This window comes from Zingiber officinale, chromosome 10A (genome assembly GCF_018446385.1).
Source record: "Zingiber officinale cultivar Zhangliang chromosome 10A, Zo_v1.1, whole genome shotgun sequence".
Classification (NCBI taxonomy): Eukaryota; Viridiplantae; Streptophyta; class Magnoliopsida; order Zingiberales; family Zingiberaceae; genus Zingiber; species Zingiber officinale.
In genome coordinates, this window is record NC_056004.1 from 35,891,933 (window position 1) to 35,908,947 (window position 17,015).

A 17,015-nucleotide genomic window follows, 5' to 3' on the forward strand; every position below is an offset into this window, starting at 1 on the left:
CTACACATAGTCATATTTTTTAAAGAACTGCATGTCGGAGGATCGATATGCCTAGTGGTGTACTATTGATACGTGGGAAGACATCTTTTAGCATAATAATTCGGCTATCCTATATATCATAAATGCCCATTTATGGGTGAATGTCATATGCCCCACTAGCATATTCTTTGAAGTGACTGTTGACGTACGTCTTTTCGTACGAATCAATAGCACTTTCCCCTTTGCAAATCAATGGTTATGAATGAGCATGCTATTTTGATCAAACGGTTGTGGTGGGGCCTTAACTCATGGCCCATGTTTAAAAACCCTAAGTGGCATAGAGACAGGACACTTTGCGCTTCGTCTTCTTCAATCCTCTCTTTGGCAATTTCCTTGGGCAAGCTTGTCCTTCCCTCGATCTGAATCAGTAAGTTCTTCATCAGACTCGTTGCTATTTTTCTTACATTCTCTCATGGCCTAAGAATTTGTCGCTCCTTGGTACACTTTCACTCATTCAAATTTCAACCATAGCGATTGAGAAGTTCTTCATCTTTCGTTTGAAACCCCTAAAAACCACCGCATTCGCCTTCCAACTTCCCAGGATAACCTTCATCTCCCTCTTTTTAGCTTTGTTACATTCTTTAAAGACCAACTTAAAGCGGGGTTTGCATTTTCTAATCTCACATTTCCTTTCTGAGATAAGCCTTACTTTAACATCCCTCTCTCACAGTTTGCCCCTAATGCATTCCGTAGTATGTGTGGGATGTTCATTTTATTTTTCCTATATGACATTCCTTTGACTCCTCATAATTTTTATTATTGGAGTAATCTAGGTGCCCTAAATTTTGATGTTTGAGCAAAGGTTTAAGTTAGATTTATTATTGTATTTGATATGCATTATGAGTGTGCAGGATATAGGTACAATAAGAAAAATCTAAGTGTGATCTTGGCAAAGGAGAAAAGTCCAAGAGGAGTCTTGGCGGTGTAAGTCCAAGTATTTAGTCTTGATAATGTAAGTCCGAGTGTGACTTGGTAATAGTTGAAGTCTCGGAGGTGAGGAGCCTCTTGGAAAAGGAAGGCCTGACAGCTAGGACAAGGCCGAAGGAAGCTCCAGAAGGCAAAGAGTGAAGGATGAGGAGACATCCGAGGTACGCGAGGCTAATGGAGGAGGCTAGGTCTAGGTTGGTCGGGCAAGGGCGATTGCTGAGTGAATGTACTCGGGGGGGGAGGGGGGGTCAAAACCTGAGGTTTAGGATTTTACTAGTCAAATAGCAAGTGTACCAGTCGACTGGGCTAGTGCATAGAATATTTCTATGTCTAACGACTACGAAAATAGTAAACCGATACTATAGCAGTCGAATGGTACTTTCATCAGTTTACTGGTATTGAGTCGTTGTCATGTAACAATCAAATTCTACAGAGGACCAGTCGATTAGTGATTTTACCAGTCGACTGGTGGTGGGAAACACATCCAACTAGGTGTTTCCTCTCAAACTCTATTTAAGAGAGCTCGGGGTGCTTGGCTAAGGTTGCTGGAAATAGAGGTGATTAATATTATTAGAGTCTTCCAAGCTCCCGTGTGATCAAACGTGCTTGTGTAAGATTGAGGTGAGGTTTCTCCACCCATAAGGAGCTACTTGAGCTAGCCGGAGCTTTCCAGAGAGACATCCACCGATGGATCAGGATCGTCCACATTACGGACAGTCGTGGAGTAGGAGCCTTAATCTCCAAACCACATTACATAAACGTGTCATTGAGTTTGTATTTCTTGTCTTTGTATTATTTAGGGTTTAGCTTCCTTGTTAGTGTTTAATTTTGTATTTTCGCTGCGTACTAACTGTTGGTACAATTGACCTCTAAGCTTTTAATATCCCACAAATATGTTTAAATGAGCCTGATCAAAGGAAGTCCTAGTCGCGGGTAGGTAAGGGTGAGAAGTCAACCGAATGACTAGTCCTAACTGTGGTTAGATAAGGAAAGTCCTAGTTATGGCTAGGCAAGGGAAATCTCAGTAGATCATGGAAGCCAAGTGAATTCGATAGGTCTGGAGGACCCGATATTAAATCCCCAGTGAGCCTATCCAATGCTGAGTCTTGGTGAGTGAAGCCAAGTGGAGAAAATTCTAGGGGGTGGTAACCTTAGGTCCTGATGAGTGAAGTCAAGTGGAAAAAACCCTAGAGGGAGGTAACTCTAGGTTTTGGTGTGTGAAGCCAGATGGAGAAAATCCTAGGGGAAGGTAACCTTAGGTAATGAGAAGTCTTGGAGGAGGGAACTCCAAGCAAGGTTGATCGGATAGTTTCCGGTCGACCGTGCGCAGTCGACCGGACCAACAGATCTTGGTAAATTTAAATTTAGTTTTGTCATACTATATTATTGCTGTTGGCTAATGTAATATTGCAAGAAAAGCCTTAATGATCAGATATCAGACACTGAGTAGAGAAAGTCCAAACAGATCTGGAGGATCATGTTTGGTAAGTAAGTTAAGGTAAACAATTGGAGAAGAGCGATAGTGAGGTCGTGTTCTGGAAAGGAACAAACCCTAGGTCGTTGATCCAATTGAAGAAATCGAGAAGATTTCCATGTTAAGATTAGGACAGTTCTACTGTCAAATACTACTCATGCATCTTACTACTCATATATTATACTGTGTTAACTTTGTTTTGCAGGGATATTCTGTTTAACTCTATTTTGAAGGAACTGGCATGATTTGTCAACCGAACCTAGGGATCGGTTGATCGAACTAGGTCGACTCAGATCAAGATTTAGACTAAAGCAAAGTCCCATCAAACAATTGATTGGTCGATTGAACCAGTGGATCGATCGACTGAACCTAGTCAATGTGGCACAAACCAGATCGATTAGAAGCAAAGTTGGAAGTCAGCCTGATCGATCGACCGAACACAAGGATCGGTTGTCAAAACATTAAATGCAATTAAAGCTCATTAATGGAGGATCTCGACGAACTGAGAAACCAGATTGATCAATCGACCGATCAAGGGGATCAGTCGACCAAACCATTAAAGCTCATTAATGTGCAAAGATCGGATCTCAGTGAAGAAGGAAAACCCAGGGTTCAGTTGATCGATAGGAGGTTCGATCGACCGAATAGATCAGTTGACTGAAGGGTTTATCAGTCGACCGAACTATTATTATAAAAACAGAGCTTGAGGCCTGAGGTAGGAATGAAGTTTTCTATTCATCTATGTGTTGGAGTGTATACTAAAAACCTAGCTTTTATAAACATTTATTTTTGAAATAAAAGAATCACATTGGTCAATATCTGTATTTATTTGTTAAATGTAATTGTTCAATTAATTTATAAAGTAGATAACATGGAGTATGGTGTCACACTCAGGAGATCATGTTGTCGGTTCTCTATAAATTGTAAACAGTTGCTCAGGACTAAGATGGAAAGGAACAAACCGTCAGAATAGTCGTAGTGTAATTAAGTATTAGTTTATCTTGACTAATAAATTACACTGATACACTTTAAGTGTATTGAGTAGGACCATTTAGATAAGTTCTTTTTGTACTGACTTAATAAAAGAACTAGACCTTAGTTATTATGGAAGTGTGTGCTTTTAATCCTAATATAATAGCAAGCACATATATTTAATATTTATTTCTTTGACTTATCAAAGGGTGAGGTTTAGCTCAATAAATCAATATGCCCGATAAGTTGGGAAATGATATTACTTATAGTGTGTGTTGCTGATTATAGAAGGAATCTGTGTCCTAGTTATCTAGGTTAAAAATGTCCCCAAGAGGAGCTCATAAGGATTGTCATGTTAAACCCTGCAGGTGGACTTAGTCCGACATAACAATAAAGTTGAGTGGTACTACTCTTGGAGCTAGATATTAATTAAGTGAGTTGTCAGTAACTTACTTAATTAGTGGACATTCTTAATCTTAAACACAGGGAGACTAACACACTCATAATAAGAAGGAGCCTATAATGTAATTTGGGATTGGTGCGGTAGTACGGTAATAATTCTCTAGTGGAATGAGTTATTATCGATGAACTTGAGTTATGTGTTCGGGGCGAGCACGGGATACTCAAGCTCATCGGAAGGCCAAAACCAATTTCTCCTCTAGGTCCCTGTCGTAGCCCATTATAGCCTCAAGTCCATCCAAATGTAAGGCTCTTCTTGGTATCCAAGAAGTGGGCCGGTCCAATGCTTGGTGACCAAGCAAGGGTCGGCCACATCCTCATTATAGGGGTCCACTACAAGAAAAACGTCATTCAACAACACTCAAACGACAACGGTTTTATACCAAACCGTTGTCTTTTTGCCTTTTAACAACGGTTTTAACAAAAACTGTTGTCTTTTAGTAATTTTTTTGGCCTATGACAACGGTTTTTAAAAACTGTTGTCTATTTATGTTTTTTTTGGGATATGACAACGGTTTTTAAAGGGTACAACAATAGTTTTTTAAAACTGTTGTCTATGTACGCTTTTTTGGGATTACGACAACGGTTTTTAAAAACCGTTGTCTATTAAGTATTGTTGAATGCGATTGTTTTTTCTTTCGCCACTTTTTCTCCTTCGTCATTTTTCTGTCTATTAAGTGTTGTTTATGCCTTGTTTTTTTGTCTCTTTCCCAAAACCCTACTCTTCGCCGCCTCCTCCTCACCACCCTCTTCGTCGCCTCCCTCCTCACCACCCTCTTCGTCGCCTCCCTCGCCGCCTCCCTCCTCGCCGCCTCCCTCTTCGCCGCCTCCCTCCTTACCACCCTCTTCGCTGCCTCCTTCCTCGCCGCCCTCTTCGTCGCCTCAACTTTCGGCCTCGCCACCTCCTCCTCGCGGCCTCTACTTTCAGCCATCTTCACCGCCTCCTCCTCGTCGCCTTGACTTTCAGCCATCTTTGTTGCCTCCTTCTCACCAGCGCCTCCTCCTCGCCACCTCGACTTTCATCCATCTTCGCTGCCTCCTCACTAGTGCCTCCTCACTTCTGCCGCTGGAATCATCGACACAAAATGACATGATGGATAAAGGTACGACAAACTATTTCCTTTATCTGCAACAACGACATAGACAAAAGTGTTGTTTTTGTTGCTCAAGCAAGGAACAAGCTGATACAAACTCTGGGCCTCGATTCTTCTCCTACAACTCATGAAACTTGCCCACCAACCATTTGGGTAATGGTCGAAGTCAGAGCTTGAAAGATCGGAGGGTGACAAAGATTGGGAAGGGAGGCCACAGCTTCCGCTCTCAAACTTCGGATCCACCAAGCGGATCGTGCCGCTTTTGTAAGATAGCTGAGTGATCAAGTAGTGTGTGGAGCCGATGGAGATGGTGGCTTTGTCGCCGTCGCAGGTGAGCTCGTACATCCGATCCCCACACTGAGGCGGATCAGTTGTTCGATGAAATGGGTGGCTGATGTCGTGGAACAGACCGCAAGAGAAGGGAGCACAAGCTTCTTGGCTCCACTGCTACTGCTGCTGCCCCGTAGCTGTAACAGCAGCCTGGGACAGGAGGAGGAAGAGTAGCGGCAGAAGCAGAGCGTAGAAGCTGCGCCATGATGCTTTGCAGGCCATGGCCATGCAAAGGGATCGAGAGCTGTTCTTGGTAGATGTCTTCTTCATCTATCTCAAGGGAAACTACAAGAATTGGGTATTGATCAGCAGGCAATCACGTTTACGCGGGTTATAAGTTGGGGACAGGAGTCCCAGATCGATATCACGGAGCAGGGAACATTGGCCACCCCATTTCAGTCCCCTATTTGTACCTTTTAGATTGTACAAATAGAATGAAAATTTATAACTCAGAATGTTATAAATTGTCCAAGAATGATTACCAGGGGAGTCTCTTCTCCTGCTTCAGCGACGTCCTTTTCTGTCTTCGTTTCCAGGGGAGTCTCTTCGTCAGCTCGGTTTCGGTGCGCCACCGGGCAAACCGGGTTCTTCACCCGGCTGGGTCGCCTCATCAAGGAGAAGGCCAAGAGCGATGTTGATAAGCTCTTCTCCGGATTCTCCAAGACGCGTGAGAGTCTCTCCATTGTGGATGAGCTCCTCCTCTACTGGAACCTCACCGACACCGACCGAGTTCTGGATGAGCTTGAAGAGGTGGCTAAAAAAAGGATGATCATGCAGTGGGAAGAGTTGACTTTGATTTTCATTCGAATTTTTCTTGTAGGCACTTTTAGTGTCTAATTTCGGCCCGAAAATTTCGTTCAAGATCGTGGACAGCCTTCGGGAAGATATACTAGCGGGGAAGCTGAAGTCTGGAAGTGAGATAAAGGTGAACTTTTTCTTTCTTCAGCATCTTCCTTGTAGGTTTTTCCCCTTCAATAACTGCCTAAGTTAATGCTCATTAACAAATATCTAGGAGGCTTTGAAGACGAGCGTGCTCCATTTGTTGACAAGCAAGGGCAATAAGACAGAGCTTCAGCTGGGATTTAGGTTCTAGACTTTGAATTATTCTTCATGTATTTTTATCCAATTGGTCTTTCGTCCAAGCTGGACTCAATTGCAAAGCCTTTGATTTCCATGTGCAACCAGAAAACCTGCAGTGATTATGATTGTTGGTGTTAATGGAGGGGGAAAGACAACGTCTCTTGGTAATCATTTTGATCTTGTATGTTCACTTGCACATTTTCCGTTTATGCTTTCACCTTAAAGAAAGTAGCGGAGTGTATTCTTTTCATCCTTAGGCTAGGTACTTTACCCAAGTTACTCAGGTTTATTTTTTGTGTAGGATTTACTTGTAAGATGTAACAGTGATCGCAAAATCTTTTTAGCAAAGTTCTTCTCAACTCATCTATTTGTGTTTGAATTTTGGAGTTAATTCTACCTCTCATTATGCTCCTGTATTGATTGCAACTAGACATGTAATTCATGTATAGAGATGAATTGGTTGCTGATTGATAAGGCAAGAGCTGTTCCTATTGTGTTGAAATAGTTATAAATTAGTAGCTAATCAAAATCTAGATAAAAAGGAGTTCACAGTTCTTCCTCTTCCATCTCATTGTGTGTTAACTAAGTTATTACTTTTTCTGTCAAGTACTCATAATTAATATTCAATGATATTGGATTTTTTTTGGATTAATTCTGAATAATATGCAAAAAAATATTATTTTGCCCTTTTGGTTTGAGTATGTAAACTCTTGGACTTGTGTCACATTCTGAGTTATTTTGTTCCCTGCTCCATGTCACATTCTTGGACTTGTGTGGGAACGTTTGCATTAGATTGTACCTTTTAGAATTAATGTTGCTTGATCACTGGGAAAAATAATGTTTGCATGATTTATAATAGAAGCTTTGTATGCAGTGACATAGAATGAAAATTCTGCTTAATAAGAAATTTAAGAGCCACCATATTGTTTCAAGAGGTTACCTTTTATGTTACGTAGATAACGCTTTTTGCACTTCTATTAGATGACTATATCAAATGATTTTTATGGTTATGTAACATTTATGTAGTGCAATTAGAATCACACGTACAGTTTAGTTGCTAATTTGTAATATATATCTTTATTCGAATAGGTGTCCTCAAGAGTATTGGGAAGAATGCCGACAAGCTAAAAAAATGAAGAGACTTTAACAAATTAAGGAGCACTAGGAGCTGCAATCCCTCCTCTTCACCGACATCTAAGTAGAAAATCTTGTGTTATATTGTTCTACCTTTGTTTTAATAGTGTTATCATTTTGTTGATTGCTTATGAAAATTTATTGGTTGCTTATCAAATTTCTTCAGAATGTTATAGATATTATTTTTGAATGTTAGAAAATTATATATTAAATTTTATTTTGAAATTTAGTATTTTGAATGATTTATAATATTGGAAAATTGTGTATTAATTTTTTTTATTTTTTTCTAAAAAAGACAACGGTTTTTCACCGTTGTCGTAGATAGTTTAAAACTGTTGTTGAAGACCCTGTTATTAAAGGTAGACGCTCAAGACAACGGTGAAAAACTGTTATCTTTGAAGGAAAAGACAACAGTTTTTCACTGTTGTAAAAATGTTATCTTTTCCTTCAAAGACAACGGTTAAAAACTGTTGTCTTTGGGCACCCCTTTTAACAACACGGTCTTTAACAACAGTTCAAAATGGGCTACGACAACGGTGAAAAACCATTGTTGTTAGGCTTTTTTCTTGTAGTGGTCGGCCCTTTACTTGGTGACCAAGCATGAAGGGGCCGACCACAATATTCAAACAAGGAGGGTTGTTTTTGAATTTTTAAAATATTCTCTTTATAGAAAACTATAAGTTTTAAAAGAGAGATTTTAATTTTAAAAACTTTCCTTATTTGAATTTGGTCACATGTTTTAATAGAGAGTTTTAAAAGTTTTAAAACTTTCCTTTTTTAACCATCCTCATGGTTTAAGAAAAAAAAAGAAGATAAGTTTTAAAATTAAAATTTTCTATCATCATGTTAAAAAGGAAATTTTATAAGAGAAGTTTTAAATTTTAGAACTTTCCTTTTTTAACTCCTACTTTAGGAAAGAGAGCTTGTAAAATTTTATAAGAGTTTTTCTTGTAAAATTTTATAAAATTATATTTCCTTTTTCCCCTTGATGAGGTGGTCGGCCACCTTGCTTGGTGCCCAAGAAAGTGGTCGGCCATATTAAATTAATTAAAATCATCACAAAATTAAAATTGGTGATTGATTCAATCAAGAGGAAAGAAAAGGAAAAATAAAAAGAAAAAAGAAAAAACTTTTGGATGATTTTATTTTTTGTAAAAAGTTTTTCCTTATTTACCTTGGGCAAGTAATCTAAAAGAAGGGGTGAGGGGGTTTCATAAGACACAACTCTTATTCTTTGGCTTGGAGACTCTCTTGGTGGTCGGCCCCTCTCTCCCTCTCTTCTCCCTTTGCTCTCTTTTCTATTGTGGTGGTGGTGTCCGAATATTACAAGAAGGAGAAGCTCTTTTGGGTGGTGTTCATCTTGGAGGATCGTCGCCCACACGACGTCCAAGGCGAGGTGAGGAATACGGCAGAAGATCTCGAGGTCATTAGCTTACAAAGAGAAGGTATAACTAGTAATTTTCTTCCGCATCATACTAGTTATTTTCTTTGTAAGAATTCTAAATACAAGAGGCAATTAGATCTAGTTTTTCGAATTTATTTTTCGAGTTTGTGTTTTCTTCTTTTTCGAATTTGTGATTCGATTGTTCTTTTTGGTTAACCTAGAGTTATTTAAGGAAATTAAATATTAGCTTTCTTTAAAAGGCTTTGTCTAGGTGGTGGTGGTTGCTCTCATATCCAAGAAGGCCATGTGCCTCGCCATGCAGTCCTGGAAGCCAATTTTGGAAATTAATATTTAATGAAATTAATAACTTAGGTAGATTTGAATCAATAGTGTTAAGTTCCGCTTGTGATTCAAATCTAAACCATTAAGAACAAATAAGTTAAATTTGGAATCAATGATGTTAAGTTCCATCTGCGATTCCTAATTTAACTTCTAAAGAACACAATAGGTTATTTAAGGAAAGGTTCAACACTTGTACAAAAAATTTTGTACAGTGGAACCGGTACGTTTTCCTAGGACTAACCAACACTATGTGCAAAGTATCTATTCATGCTACTACTCTACTTCTCATATTCAAGTGAGCTACTCCATCCAGAAGTGCCGACCGAGCTTCATCTTCTATTCTTGTCGGTATATTTATTTAAGCTTGCATTGTATTTAACTTGAAAGAAGATAGTAGTTTGTTACTATTTTCTACTTATATTTGTATGCATTGCTTCTTTTCGAAGATTCAGAAAGAAAAATTATAGTGGATTGCCCAACGGTACGATCAAGTATTACGAGTCTTAGAGTAGGAGTCGATGTAGGCTCCGAACAAAGTAACCAACTTGTGTAATTTGTATTACTTTTTCCGCTGCTGCTTTGATATTCATTTTACGAATCGATATGATGGAATGCTTTGTAGGAAGAAACATTTTCAACAACTAGATTGCACTGAGATAACCATCTCGAAACTTAGAAGCAAATATAAAGGTAATGGATATATTAATTAATACTTTGCCTAATAAAATTTTGTGTCAATTAGAAGATTATAATAACATATTCGAGTTGTGGACCAAATTGATCGAGCTTCACGAGACTCCATCGATGCTAGAAGATTAAGGAAAAAGTGAGTTCGAATCCGAGTCCGAATCCAGAGAGCTATCCTTAGAGACAGATTTAGAAGATCAAGACTAAATCAACTTCATGGCACTAATCGTTGAGGAGGCAGACAGATCCTAACCCGAGTCCGACCAAACACTCAAGCCCGAATCTGAGATGACAACAATCAAGAGGGGAATGCTATCGAGGATTCAAAAGGTAACTTTGTCAATTCAAAATTTAAGGATCACATAACATGTTTTAAGTACAGTGTAAAAGGACACTACAAAAGTAAATGTCCTATGAACCGATCCGCACAACTGGAGGCAAAGGAGAAATTGATGCCTGGAGTCCAGAAAAGGAAGAACCACATTGAATACTTTAAGTGCAAAAGAATGGGTCATTACAAATTTTAATGTCTGAAAAGAAGACCCAAGGATCAAGAGAGAGTAATTAAGGTAAATCAATTTAAATTACATGAAGATTTGCATGCTTTAGATCTTTTATGTTTAGATTATACTGAAGAACTAGAAATGCATGCATATTCTGAATCAACATTGTTTAACAAAAATAATTTAATTAATAAAAATTTAGCTAATTTAAATGTAACTAAACTTAATCAAATTAACCTTAATTTATTTGATCAAAACATAGATTTAAATATATTAAATTTTAATTTAAACCTGGATAATAAAAATTTAAAAATAACTTAAAATAAATAAAATTTAGTTAATAATTCAGAAAATAAAATAAAGATTTAATAAAAAATAATTCCTTAAACTTTAAAAATAAGAATTTAGAAAATAAATTTTCAAATCAAAATTTCACCTTAAGATTAAATAACAAAGAAAATAATTTTTCAAAATTTAAAAATTCAAAGATAAGAAAATTAAATATGTAAAATAACTTCTTGAAAAATAAAATTGATAAACTAGAAAACATTATTAATAATTTTATCAACTCACAAAATCTAGATCTAGATTACAAATCAAAGCTAAATCTAAAACAAAATTAAACTTTAAACATTCCAAACTTAATTATAATCATGTACCCTTAAAATAATTAATAATAATACTAATAAAACAACAACAACAATAATAATAATAATAAAACAACAACAACAACAATAACAATAACAACAACAATAACAACAACAACTGTCAGGAACTAGTTGTGCTAAACATGCAAACACGCAGCGGAAAATACTAGTTCCTCCAGAAGATCCATGCCAAGGGAAACAAAATTATATACTAAGTTTCTAAGAGCATGAAATTATACCTTTGTAGCATGCACACGATCTCCCGACAGCTCGGATCTTAGCACAATCAAGTGTCTGTGCCTCTTTCGGTATCCACACGAACAAGTGTTCCTCTGTTTGTCTCACAAACTCACAAAGATGGAGAAGAAAAACACTTATGGTTGTGCTAGCAACCAAGAGTGATTTCGGCCAAGAGAGGAAGAAGAAGAGGAAGGATAATGAAAAAAGTGAGGAAAAATGAGAGTAAAATGACTTAAGTATTTTTCATCCAATGAAAACACTTAATGCCATTAATTCCATTAATGAGCCTTAATGAGTATTCACTCTCCATTAAGGGCCATTTTGAAACTCCTCATTTTTCATTCAATTTTGAAAATTGAATATAATGATTCATTGAATTTTGAAAATTCAATGAATGTCTTCTCATTTATCCTCACTTAAGTCTAACTCAAGTCTAACTCACTTGAGTCTAACTTAAGTCTAACTCACTTGAGTCTAACTCAAATCTAATTTAATCGAGTCTTCTCAATTAATTCTCATGCAATTCAAATTCAATGAATCACTATTTCATTAATTTGAATTGACTTCCTCAAGTCTAGTTTGAATTCGACTTGATCCAATAATTAGATCCAAATTGAGTCTAACTCAATAAATCCAATTCGGATTAGACTTAATCCAATGATTCATCATATGAACCCAGAACCCATCTCCAAATCTACTTGTTCTTTGTGTGTGACCCAGTAAGTTCTCGTAACGTTGGTAATGTACCCAAATCAACATTTAAATACATAAGCAATGAGTGGCATCTAGCAAGGCATCATTGCTACCCAAGTGACGAGAAAGTCGAGATCCGACCTAACCTGTCCGTGGCTATTATCTTGTATGACTTGGTCCCTCTATCCTTGATATCTAGATTGATCAATGAGACATAGTCTGTGTCATCCTCTTATCAACCTTTGTGTTTTTGATCTCTAAGTAGACACACTCAATCAAATAAGCTCAATATCTTATATTGACTCATTTGCGCATTGTTATGCTTTCTTGTGTCCTACTAATCAAGGGGCTCATTGATATCGCTTCCGTCATATGGAAGGGATAGATCTCATCTACATCACTCACATCCCTCCGCATAATTCATTGCATACCCAGTGATCGACTTTATTGTCCACCTTGTTACAGGTGAGGTTTGTAGATTCCAAAGTACACAACTCCTTATGTAGGGAACCGTAGTGACTTCAGGTCTAAGGACTATTCATACCAATAGTCACATGAGAATGTTTATGACACTCATATAATGATCCATGAAGCATTCTCATGGTGGGTCATTCAGTATATATTGTCTAATATATACCCATGTGTCAACTTGATATCCCATATCCATGACTTGTGAGATTAAGTCATCCATTGACCTACATACTAGTCTCAATGCATTAATATCATCCTTGTATATTAATGATTAACTAGAAATAGTTAAGAGTAGTGTTCTATATATATCTACATATCTCACTATCAATTCAACTAATTGATATGTTGTAGATAAGAACCTACTACTCAAGGACATTATTATACTTATTCAATTGACACTGAACTGAAATAAATATAATAACCAACTTTACCTTTTATTAATAATGATATATGATACAAAATGAGACCTTTACAATTATCTCATAATTGATACTAGGGCTAATACTAACAATCTCTCACTAGCACTAGTGTCATTTACTGAGATATCGAATACCCATTGACCTAGTGTGACCATCATGCTTTCTCTGTGCCAAAGCCTTGGTCAAAGGATCTGCAATGTTAACATCGGTCGGTACTCTGTATATCTTCACATCTCCTCTATCGATGATCTCTCGAATGAGATGGAATCATCGTAGTATGTGTTTGGATCTCTAAAGAGAGCAAGGTTCCTTAGCCTGTGCAATAGCCCCATTGTTATCACAATAGAGGTCTATTGGACTCGCTATACTAGGAACAACACCAAGCTCTGTAATGAACTTCCTGATCCAAACAACCTCTTTTCCTGCAGCTGAAGCAGCAATATACTCGGCCTCTATTGTAGAATCAGCGACTGTGTCCTGCTTCGAACTCTTCCAGCTCACAGCATCACCATTTAAGCAAAACACATACCCTGACTACGATCTGTAATCATCCTTATCTGTTTGGAAGCTAGCATCAGTGTAACCCTTTACAACAAGCTCTTCATCGCCTCCAAAGATCAAGAAATAATCTTGACTCCTTCTCAAGTACTTAAGAATATTCTTGACTACTGTCCAGTGACCTTCACCTAGATCTGACTGGTATCTGTTCATCATGCTTAATGCATACAAGACATCTGGGTGAGCATAAAGCATGACGTACATGATAGCCCCTATAGCAGATGAATAAGGAATCTGATCCATGCGGTCCCTTTCTACCTTAGAAGAAGGACATTGAATCTTCGAAAGACTCACACCATGTGACATAGGCAAGAATCCCTTCTTGGAATTCTCCATGGCAAAATGTTTAAGCATCTTGTCAATGTATGTACTCTGGCTTAGGCCAAGCAATCTTTTAGATCTATCTCTATAGAGCTTAAGGCCTAAAATATAGGCTGCTTCACCTAAGTCTTTCATTGAAAAATAATTCCCAAGTCAAGTCTTCACTGACTGAAGAGTAGGGATATCATTTCCAATGAGTAGTATGTCATCTACATACAATATGAGAAAGATGACTGTGCTCCCACTAACCTTCTTGTAGACACAAGGTTCATCTTCATTCTTAATGAAACTAAACATTTTGATCGTATCATCGAATCGAAGATTCCAGCTTCTAGAAGCTTGCTTTAATCCATAAATGGATCTTTGCAACTTACAAACCTTTCCAGCATGCTTTGGATCTACAAAATCCTCAGGTTGTGTCATGTACACATCCTTGAGTAGATTTCTGTAAAGAAATGTGGTTTTGACATCCATCTGTCAGATCTCATAATCATAGTAAGCTGCAATAGCAAGTAAAATCCGAATGGACTTAAGCATCGCAACTGGTGAAAAAGTTTTATCATAGTCTATACCATGAATTTGCTTGAAACCTTTAGCTACCAATCTACCTTTATAGGTATGCTTATGTCCATCCATGTCAATCTTCACTTTGAAGACTCACTTACATCCAATGGGTTTTATCCCTTCGGGTGGATCAACCAAAGTCCATACTTGGTTAGTGTACATGGATTGCATTTCAAATCTCATGGCCTCTAGCTATTTCTCAGAATCTAGGCCCTGTACAGCTTCCTGATAAGATATAGGCTCATCAAGACCAATAAGCTCTACATCATCATGGTCAGACAAGATAAATGAATATCTCTCAGGTTGACGACGGGTCCTATCAGATCTGCGTAGAGCGTGTGCTACTTGAACAAGTTGTTGCTCCACAACTTCTTGTGGTGCCTGTTCAATTTCTATCAAGGCATCGGTGCTAGTTTGTGTATCTTGAATTTCTTCAAGATCGACTTCACTCCCACTAGTATTTCTAGAAATAAATTCTCTTTCTAGAAAGACACCAGTTCTTGCAACAAACACCTTACCTTTTATGGGATTATAGAAGTAATATCCCTTTATTTCCTTGGGATATCCTACAAAATAGCACTTATCTGATTTGGGTCCAAGTTTATCTGAGACTTGTCATCGAACGTAAGCCTCACGACCCCAAATCTTCATAAAATACATCTTGGGACTCTTCCCAGTCCATATCGTATATGGTGTCATTATGATGGCCTTAGATGGAACTCGGTTAAGTGTGAAGCGATCGTCTCTAGAGCATGCCCCCAGAAGGAAGTAGGAAGATCTGTATGACTCATCATCGATCGTACCATATCTAATAAGGTGTGATTTCTCCTTTCTGATATACCATTCCATTGTGGTGTTCTAGGTGGAGTGAGCTGAGATATGATCCCACACTCAATGAGATGGTCATGAAACTCTTGGCTAAGGTATTCCCCATCTCGATCTGATCGAAGCATTTTAATACTCTTACCAAGTTGATTTTGTACTTTATTCTTAAATTCTTTGAACTTTTCAAAGGATTCTGACTTGTATCTCATCAGATACACATAGTCGTATCTACTGAAATCATCAGTGAAGGTAATGAAGTAATAATAGCCTCCTCTAGCAGCTATTCTAAAAGGGCCACATACATCTGTATATATGAGTCCTAACAGAGCATTAGCCCTTTCGCCGTGTCCACTAAATGGAGTCTTTGTCATCTTGCCTTGAAGACAAGATTCGCATGTCTCATATGATTCAAAATCAAATGAGTCCAAAAGTCCATCCTTATGGAGTTGGGATATGTAACTCTCATTTTGTGATCCATGCGACAATGCCAGAGATATGTTTGGTTCAAATCATTAGACTTGAACCGTTTGGTATTTATGTTATAGATTAGGTTTTCAAAGTCTAGAACATAGAGGTCATTCATAAGAGGTGCACTACAATAGAACATGTCATTGAAATAAACGGAACAACATTTGTCCTTTATTACAAATGAAAAACCTTTCTTGTCCAAACAAGAAATAGAGATAATGTTCTTTGTCAAAGCGGGCATATAACAACACTCTTCTAGTTCTAAAATAAGCCCAGTGGGCAAAGATAAAGAATATGTTCCTACAGCGACAACATCAACTCTTGCACCATTGCCTACTCGTAGGTCCACTTCGCCTTTTGTCAACGCTTTACTATTTCTCAGCCCCTGCACATTAGTACAAATGTGAGATGCACATCCGGTATCTAATACTCATGAAGAAGAAATAGATAGATTGACTTTTATAACATATATACCTGAGGCAGAAGTCTCACTTCTCTTCCATTTCAGTTCCTCTAGGTATACCTTGTAGTTCCTCTTCTAGTGTCTGGTCTCACCATAGTGGAAGCAAGTTCCTTCCTTAGCAACTCCACCTTTGGGTTTCAGTGCATGAGTCTTTCCCTTGACTTTGGTTTGGGTCTTACCCTTACCTTTAGGCTTCCACTTGCTTTTGCCCTTAGACACCATCAATATGGAACTAGGCTTTGCCTTCTTAAGGTTGAGTTCAGCGGTGCTCAACATGCTCAACATTTCAGGCATTGGTTTGTCAATTTCATTCATGTTGTAGTTCATTACAAATTGACTATAACTATCAGGCAATGACTGCAGAATAAGGTCAGTGGTCAATTATTGGCCTAGTGGGAATCCCAACCTTTGTAGATTCTCCACATACCCGATCATCTTGAGCACATAAGGCCCTACGAGACTTCCTTCTTGCATTCTGCATTGAAATAGTGCTTTAGAGATCTCAAATCTCTCATGCCTTTCTTGTCCTTGATATAGTTGTCTAAGGTGTTCAACCATATCATAAGCATCCATATTCTCATGTTGCTTTAGAAGCTCAGAGTTCATGGTGGCGAACACATCCCTATCATCTTGATGCTTCTTGTAAGCATCCCTATCAGCTCTAGTGGCAGTAGCGAGGGGTGCCTCAGGAATGGGCTGCTCTAGGACGTACAATTTTCGTTCTTGCTTGAGAACTATTCTCAAGTTTCTGTACCAGTCCAGGAAGTTAGCTCCATTGAGCTTGTCCTTATCAAGGACAGATCGCAAAGAGAGAGTGTTCGACGTATTTGACGACATGATTATCTACAACAACATAATGCAGAACTTAGTATCATATATTAATCATTTAATTAGACCTTTAATTAAATGATTCTCCCATAG

At 37.9% G+C, this 17,015-nt stretch overlaps 1 long non-coding RNA gene across 1 annotated transcript; it reads left to right on the top strand.

Moving 5' to 3' along the window:
* Positions 1–6,037: 6,037 nt before the first annotated feature.
* LOC122027996 lies at positions 6,038–6,854 on the top strand. Its single transcript, XR_006124598.1, has 3 exons — positions 6,038–6,220; positions 6,308–6,381; positions 6,481–6,854. It is a non-coding gene; the product is annotated as an uncharacterized LOC122027996 (long non-coding RNA).
* The last annotated feature ends 10,161 nt before the right edge of the window (positions 6,855–17,015 follow it).